Source organism: Oncorhynchus nerka, linkage group LG28, assembly GCF_034236695.1.
Source record: "Oncorhynchus nerka isolate Pitt River linkage group LG28, Oner_Uvic_2.0, whole genome shotgun sequence".
Taxonomy (NCBI): Eukaryota; Metazoa; Chordata; class Actinopteri; order Salmoniformes; family Salmonidae; genus Oncorhynchus; species Oncorhynchus nerka.
In genome coordinates this window covers 68,300,262-68,308,726 of record NC_088423.1, presented here as the reverse complement: position 1 = coordinate 68,308,726, position 8,465 = coordinate 68,300,262, and positions in this window count along the sequence as shown.

Here is an 8,465-nt window from a genome sequence, read left to right as displayed (position 1 = left end):
TGAGAACGGAGGGGGTGTAGGGGTTGGGTGGCGTAGGGAGGAATAGTTAGAGGGTTGAGGACGGAGGGGGTGTAGGGGTTGGGGGCGTAGGGAGAAATAGTTCGAGGGGTGTAGGGGTTGGGCGTAGGGAGGAATAGTTAGAGGGGTGAGGACAGAGGGGGTGTAGGGGTTGGGTGGGGGCGTAGGGAGTAATAGTTAGAGGGGTGAGGACGGAGGGGGTGTAGGGGTTGGGTGGGCGTAGGGAGGAATAGTTAGAGGGTGAGAACGGAGGGGGTGTAGGGGTTGGGTGGGGGCGTAGGGAGTAATAGTTAGAGGGGTGAGGACGGAGGGGGTGTAGGGGTTGGGGGCGTAGGGAGGAATAATTAGAGGGGTGAGGACAGAGGGGTGTAGGGGTTGGGTGGGGGCGTAGGGAGGAAGAGTTAGAGGGGGTGAGGACGGAGGGGGTGTAGGGGTTGGGTGGGGGCGTAGGGAGGAATAGTTAGAGAGGTGAGGACGGAGGGGGTGTAGGGGTAGGGGGGCGTAGGGAGGAATAGTTAGAGGGGTGAGGACGGAGGGGGTGTAGGGGTAGGGGGCGTAGGGAGGATAGTTAGAGGGGTGAGGACGGAGGGGGTGTAGGGGTTGGGGGCGTAGGGAGGAATAGTTAGAGGGGTGAGGACAGAGGGGTGTAGGGGTTGGGTGGGCGTAGGGAGTAATAGTTAGAGGGGTGAGGACGGGGGGTGTAGGGGTTGGGTGGGCGTAGGGAGGAATAGTTAGAGGGGTGAGAACGGTGGGGGTGTAGGGGTTGGGTGGGGGGCGTAGGGAGTAATAGTTAGAGGGTGAGGACGGAGGGGGTGTAGGGGTTGGGGGCGTAGGGAGGAATAATTAGAGGGTGAGGACAGAGGGGGTGTAGGGGTTGGGTGGGGGCGTAGGGAGGAAGAGTTAGAGGGTGAGGACGGAGGGGGTGTAGGGGTTGGGTGGGGGCGTAGGGAGGAATAGTTAGAGAGGTGAGGACGGAGGGGGTGTAGGGGTAGGGGGCGTAGGGAGGAATAGTTAGAGGGTGAGGACGGAGGGGGTGTAGGGGTAGGGGGGCGTAGGGGAGGGATAGTTAGAGGGGTGAGGACGGAGGGGGTGTAGGGGTTGGGTGGCGTAGGGAGGAATAGTTTGAGGGGTGAGAACGGAGGGGGTGTAGGGGTTGGGTGGTGGGCGTAGGGAGGGATAGTTAGAGGGGTGAGGACGGAGGGGGTGTGGGGGTTGGGTGGCGTAGGGAGGGATAGTTAGAGGGTTGAGGACAGAGGGGGTGTGGGGGTTGGAGGGCGTAGGGAGGGATAGTTAGAGGGTGAGAACGGAGGGGGTGTAGGGGTTGGGTGGCGTAGGGAGGAATAGTTAGAGGGTTGAGGACGGAGGGGTGTAGGGGTTGGGGGCGTAGGGAGAAATAGTTCGAGGGGTGTAGGGGTTGGGGGCGTAGGGAGGAATAGTTAGAGGGGTGAGGACAGAGGGGGTGTAGGGGTTGGGTGGGGGCGTAGGGAGTAATAGTTAGAGGGGTGAGGACGGAGGGGGTGTAGGGGTTGGGTGGGGCGTAGGGAGGAATAGTTAGAGGGGTGAGAACGGAGGGGGTGTAGGGGTTGGGTGGGGCGTAGGGAGTAATAGTTAGAGGGGTGAGGACGGAGGGGGTGTAGGGGTTGGGGGGGCGTAGGGAGGAATAATTAGAGGGGTGAGGACAGAGGGGGGTGTAGGGGTTGGGTGGGGGCGTAGGGAGGAAGAGTTAGAGGGGTGAGGACGGAGGGGTGTAGGGGTTGGGTGGGGCGTAGGGAGGAATAGTTAGAGAGGTGAGGACGGAGGGGGGTGTAGGGGTAGGGGGCGTAGGGAGGAATAGTTAGAGGGGTGAGGACGGAGGGGGTGTAGGGTAGGGGGGCGTAGGGAGGGATAGTTAGAGGGGTGAGGACGGAGGGGTGTAGGGGTTGGGGGCGTAGGGGAGGAATAGTTAGAGGGTGAGGACAGAGGGGGTGTAGGGGTTGGGTGGGGGCGTAGGGAGTAATAGTTAGAGGGTGAGGACGGAGGGGGTGTAGGGGTTGGGTGGGGGCGTAGGGAGGAATAGTTAGAGGGGTGAGAACGGTGGGGGGTGTAGGGGTTGGGTGGGGCGTAGGGAGTAATAGTTAGAGGGTGAGGACGGAGGGGGTGTAGGGGTTGGGCGTAGGGAGGAATAATTAGAGGGGTGAGGACAGAGGGGGTGTAGGGGTTGGGTGGGGGGCGTAGGGGAGGAAGAGTTAGAGGGGTGAGGACGGGGGGTGTAGGGGTTGGGTGGGGGGCGTAAGGGAGGAATAGTTAGAGAGGTGAGGACGGAGGGGGTGTAGGGGTAGGGGCGTAGGGAGGAATAGTTAGAGGGGTGAGGACGGAGGGGGTGTAGGGGTAGGGGGCGTAGGGAGGGATAGTTAGAGGGGTGAGGACGGAGGGGGTGTAGGGGTAGGGGGCGTAGGGAGGGATAGTTAGAGGGGTGAGGACGGAGGGGGGGGTTGGAGGGGGGCTTTTCTCTGATAAATCACAGAAGACAAAGTGGTGGGATGAGGCCCGTGTGTTACATCACGACGGGGTTTGGGGGGTTGGGGGGAATGTGTGGAGGGGTTAGCTGGCCCTGTGATGTTTAGAGGAGAATGCAGCTGTATCAGTTTCAGAGTGCGCCCACCCTCTCTTTACCCTCCTCCACTGTTCCCTGTCCTGCAGGGGCTCCTGGCCTTGTGTTTCCACTCTAATGCCTTCCTCATCCACAGACACTGTAATCCCCACAAAGCCCCCCCGTCCCCCCGTCCCACGGGAATGTCATCCCCCCCGGTCGTCTTACCCGGCAAAATTCCCCCTGTCTGTCTTCTTTTATTTTCCACCCACATTTCCAGAATGCAAAATTGAAAACTTAAGACCACCACCTCAGTTGCAGTGACATATCACTTTGTTGGCCGTCGCCAACCGATGAAGACCATGGTCCCCAGGAGTGTGATTGCATTAGCATGGCCTGGCAGGCAGGGCTCACCTGTGGTATGATGATTTAGGCTGTGTTCTGATGCCAACAGAAATGTGCTTTACACATTTATATATTTATTTACCCCCCAGTCACGGGGTGACCTCTGGACACTTGCTCTCATCCCTCCATCTCTCCCTCTCCCCACTCCCCCCTCCTCCCTCTCCCTCTTTCCCTCTATCCTTCCATCCATCTGCCTCTTTCCCTCTATCCTTCCTTCCATCTCTCCCTCCATCCCTCCCTCCAGTGCTTAATTTGAGCCAGCTCCTACCGGAACAAGATCCGTAACCTCTCTGATTTGACTTTATTTGTTCCGGGCACCTATTTTCTCAGATCCGGTACCACTGGCGGCACGACTTGACATGGGGAGAGTCATTGTAGGAGGTTTTGAAAACTAGTAGTTTATTTTTTTTCCTTTACCTTCACAGCACAGAACAAGTTTGTAATGTGAATATGTGCTTCATATTATCACGTAGGCAGGAGGCCTATATATTCTCATATGTGTGTTCTGCTGTAGCCTACATTGATTTAGTTTATTTGAACTTATATTCCAATATTGTGATATTTGTTTGACTGCTACATTGATGTCTTGAAAACGATATGAAATGTGTGTCTTATGAACCCCACAGCTGAGTATGTGTACATATGGTGGGTGTTCTGCAGTGTCGTCTTCAAATGTTGCTGTACGATATAATAAATGTGGACTTGTGTAAGCCACGCAGCTATACTCAAGTATGTGTGCAGTGACGTATAAAATGCTTTGAATTAATTAGCACCTTGGAGAGTGCTGTTTCACCACCATAGATAATAGGCTACTTGGAGAGTGCTGTTTCACCACCATAGATAGAAGGATACTTGGAGAGTGCTGTTTCACCACCATAGATAATAGGCTACTTGGAGAGTGCTGTTTCACCACCATAGATAGAAGGATACTTGGAGAGTGCTGTTTCACCACCATAGATAGAAGGCTACTTGGAGAGTGCTGTTTCACCACCATAGATAGAAGGCTACTTGGAGAGTGCTGTTTCACCATCATAGATAGTAGGCTACTTGGAGAGTGCTGTTTCACCACCATAGATAGTAGGCTACTTGGAGAGTGCTGTTTCACCACCATAGATAGTAGGCTACTTGGAGAGTGCTGTTTCACCACCATAGATAGAAGGCTACTTGGAGAGTGCTGTTTCACCACCATAGATAGTAGGCTACTTGGAGAGTGCTGTTTCACCACCATAGATAGTAGGCTACTTGGAGAGTGCTGTTTCACCACCATAGATAGAAGGCTACTTGGAGAGTGCTGTTTCACCACCATAGATAGTAGGCTACTTGGAGAGTGCTGTTTCACCACCATAGATAGTAGGCTACTTGGAGAGTGCTGTTTCACCACCATAGATAGAAGGCTACTTGGAGAGTGCTGTTTCACCACCATAGATAGTAGGCTACTTGGAGAGTGCTGTTTCACCACCATAGATAGTAGGCTACTTGGAGAGTGCTGTTTCACCACCATAGATAGTAGGCTACTTGGAGAGTGCTGTTTCACCACCATAGATTTACAAATTAAGCACTGACTCCCTCCATCCTTCCATCCATCCCTCCATCCCGTTGTTCCTCCCTCCTTCCATCTCTCCATTCCTTCATCTCCCTCCCTCCCTCTATCCTTCCCTCAATCCATCCATCTATCTCTCCCTCCCTCCATCCCATAGTCCCTCCCTCCCTCCTTCTCATCCTCTCTTCAGCCCCAGGTCGTATGGATGTTTACTAGTGGGACCAGCGCTGCTGAATAAAACCAAGCCAACATGATCTGACATACTCACTCAGATAGAATGACTTCCACTGTAGGTTCCAAGGTTTTGTGTATAAACATATACAGAACATACAATAAACACCCATAGTCACTGACATGTTAGTCACTGTTAGATCATATGATACATGCTGGTGACTGGTTACTCCTTTTTTATTTTACTGACACACTAACCATAAAAACCCTTGTCTATAAATAGTCATTACTCACCTCATCTATGGCTATCTCGTCACTCTTGGTTTATTTAGACTTTCCACTTATTGTCATAGACTTACAGGGGTCTGTAGATGTCCTCCAGAGTGATGGAATGAGAACGTGTTGTTGGTGTTGATGTGTGTCTCCATCTCTCTATCGCTGTCTAGAGGCAGGGGGTTCAGTCCTGGGGGTCTGAGAGAATCCCAGAGAGCAGAGAGCTAATCCCCAGCCTGGGACTGAAGAGTGGAGACTGGTGAGAGCCTGGAGGGGAGCTGTTGTTGTTGGACGATGAGGTAAGGAGAAGGAGAGCCCTTCTGCCCTGGGTTCTGTGTTTAATCACATGGCTTTACCCATGGATCAGTGGAGTGATGCTATTGCTGCTGATTGCATCATCCACATTCACAGGGTGCGGTGTGAGGGCTGGATACGGGGTTATGATGTTATTATAGAGCAGGGATCATCCACTAGATTCAGCCGCGGGCCAAATTTTTCTTGAGCAGATGTTCAGGGGGTCAGAACATAATTACAAATCATTTGTAGACTGCAAATTGACCGTAAGATGCCCAACCAGATATAATATTTGATTATAACAATCATTTCAAACCTTGCTTACATTTGTATACAATCACATATCTCTCTATTATGCGTGGGAATAGTTGGGAACAGATTTGCAAAATTAAAATCAGTTGGAGCTGATTTCTTGGTGTTTTTACAGTCTTTTATGTCCAACAATGAAAATTCAGCAATTAAAAATATACATATAATGATAATATGATTTATTTGGGGGCCAAATAAAACCACCCAACGCGCCAAATACGTCACGGAGCCTCCAGTTGTGGAACCCTGTAATAGAGGAAGGGTGATCTGGTGATCTCTAGCCCTCTCCATAATCCATTAACATGACCATCTCCCTGTCCAGCCTGAGCTTCCAGTCTGGTGACCATGACCAGGTGGTCAAAGGGCAAAATACCAGGGAACACAACACAGAGATCTTATTGGTTAAGAGGAGGAAGCGCTAATTGAATCCCTGTAATTACGCACAGGGGGCCCTTGGAGATTTTATGCATATTCTATAATCAAGTTCAATAGGCTACATCTGTCGGTACAAGCAATGAAACATAAAACTATGAAATTATGACTTTTTTCTCTCTTGGTCCTGCACCTATAAAAATAGCACCACACCACTCCTCACAGCAAAACCTTTTAGAGGATCCCTCTTGATGGCAGATCATTTTCTTTTTCATTTTAAAGTATATTTTCTGCAGTTCTACACGTTACCATGGGGCGGAGAGAAAATGTTGCCATTTTCTAACACATTTCATGCTACTCAACAAATGTTTCCACGGGGCAGAGTGAATTCAGTTTTAAAGCTAATTTCCTGCAATGCTACACATTTTGATATGACTTATGACATGTTAAATGTTCATGTTAATGTTGTCTGATGAGAGTGACTAACAAAATCTTTTGTGGTCCCCTGGAGGTCAGGGCCCCTGGGCACGTGCCCTGTGTGTCTGGTCGGTGTTCGGCCATGATTACTACAAGTTTAGATAGCTGGCTAGACAAATTTACCAATATAAAAATTGGTAGCTGACTTTGCTAATTGAGTGACTAACAGTGACTGACATAACAAGATAAAAAAAACTGCTGATGCACAACCACATTTAGAGATTTCACCTTGTGTATTCCACAATTCTAACTCTCAACAGTAAGTTGAGACCCTGACTAGGTCGGGGCCCCCTAGCAGCCTGGGGCCCTAAGCGACTGCTTATGTCGCTTATGCCTGGTGCCGGCCCTGCACATGGGGCTGACTAACTGACCTGGGGACAAGGGGAAAGACATGAAGGGCACTCAGGGTCAGCGCTTATGTAGCTGAGTGGTGGATTGCTTTCATAACAACCTTTCTCTGTGACTAGCACAATCTATCTTCTGCTACTGTACAGATTGGTAATAAGCCTCCTAACCTGCCCCCATTGTTAGATCAGCAGAGGAGAAGAGATTCATTTCATTTCTCTTTCGATGGTTTTAACCTGTACTGATAGTCTCCCGTTTGTTGATGAATGTCCAAGGGTTCATACCAGCGGGAGCTGCCCATTGGACAGACAGGGAAGAAAGACACTGCCCTCTGCTGGACGGTCAACCGCAGACACTGTACTCAGGACTCATCACTAGCAGGCAGGATGATTATCGCTCGCTTCCCCTTCCCCCAAAACTTGAGTTACTGTAATACAGACCTTTCCTCAGCTTTACATTGTTCACACTCCTAGAGAGAGGATCTCTTATTGTCTTGCATGATTGCAAATGATTGATCTGCATCGCACAGGCTTTGACCAACTCTTTTCATAGTTCTCTCTGTCGCGTCTCTCTTGAGTCAGTCATGCAGAGTTGATTCTCTGTTTATTTCTCTGCTGAACATCCTTCCCCTACGCTTCTGATACAAATCGGCTCCATGCAAAGGTAGCAACACAGCCACTCACACACCTAAGGAGCCCACACTGAGCTCCCCAGTGGTCCCGTAGTCTTTGTTCTCTGTAGGTCTGTCCCTGTGCTGTGACTCAGAGTGTGTTGTGCTGCTAAAATAGGCCTGATTAGAGGAGTACAAGCCTAGCTGGGCTTGTTTATCGATGCGCAGGGCTCAGGTCAACGCCGGAGGACTGTCAGCTATACTCAGTGGCGCAGTCAATCACTGGCCAGGGAGCCTGGACAATGGCTTCTGCTGGACACACACACACACATATACAGTATGCACTGACCCCCCCCCCCCCCCACCCCCCTTTCATCGTACAAACAAACAGGAGGAACAGTCTCCTGTTCTCAAGAAATTAGGTATCCAAATGTTACAAAGTACAGCTTCCTAACCCAGCACCTGTGGAAACTATACAGTCTGTTCTGAGCCAGAGGACACCCTAATACACATGTCTTTGTCACCACAGTTGTCTGTGGTTCTGCTTCTTCACCTGGCTGGCTGCAGCTGGTATTGGTTAACAGACACTCACAGAGCTTGATGGAGATCATTTGAGACTTGTGCTCAGACCATGCACCAAATCAATAGCTGGGGATTTGTCAACACTCCTGCGAGGAAGTATGCAGCTATCTCTCTGGCCTGGCCTCATCACATCACCTGCTCTCTTCCAAAAGCCACAGCTGGCTGATGGCTCAGCCTGCCTGCCTGGTGTCTGACTGGTTTGTGTAAGTGATTTGGCCAAGGTGCCACTGTAATAAGAAGCAGGGGATGGTTGCCTAGTTCAGGCCATCCCTCCCTTTCCACTCCCTCTCTCCTCCGTCCTCCCTCCCTCCTGTTGTGTCTCTCAGCATTAGTGTGCTGCGGTGGTGAGGTCGCGGGGACTGTGTTGGTAATGAGAAGCCTGGATCCTCACTCCAAACAAGCTGTTATTTATTTCCCCTCTGATTTTCCACCGACGCACATAAAGCAGCAGAGCACTGGATGCCTGTACATCTGTGTGTGTGTGTGTGTGTGTGTGTGTG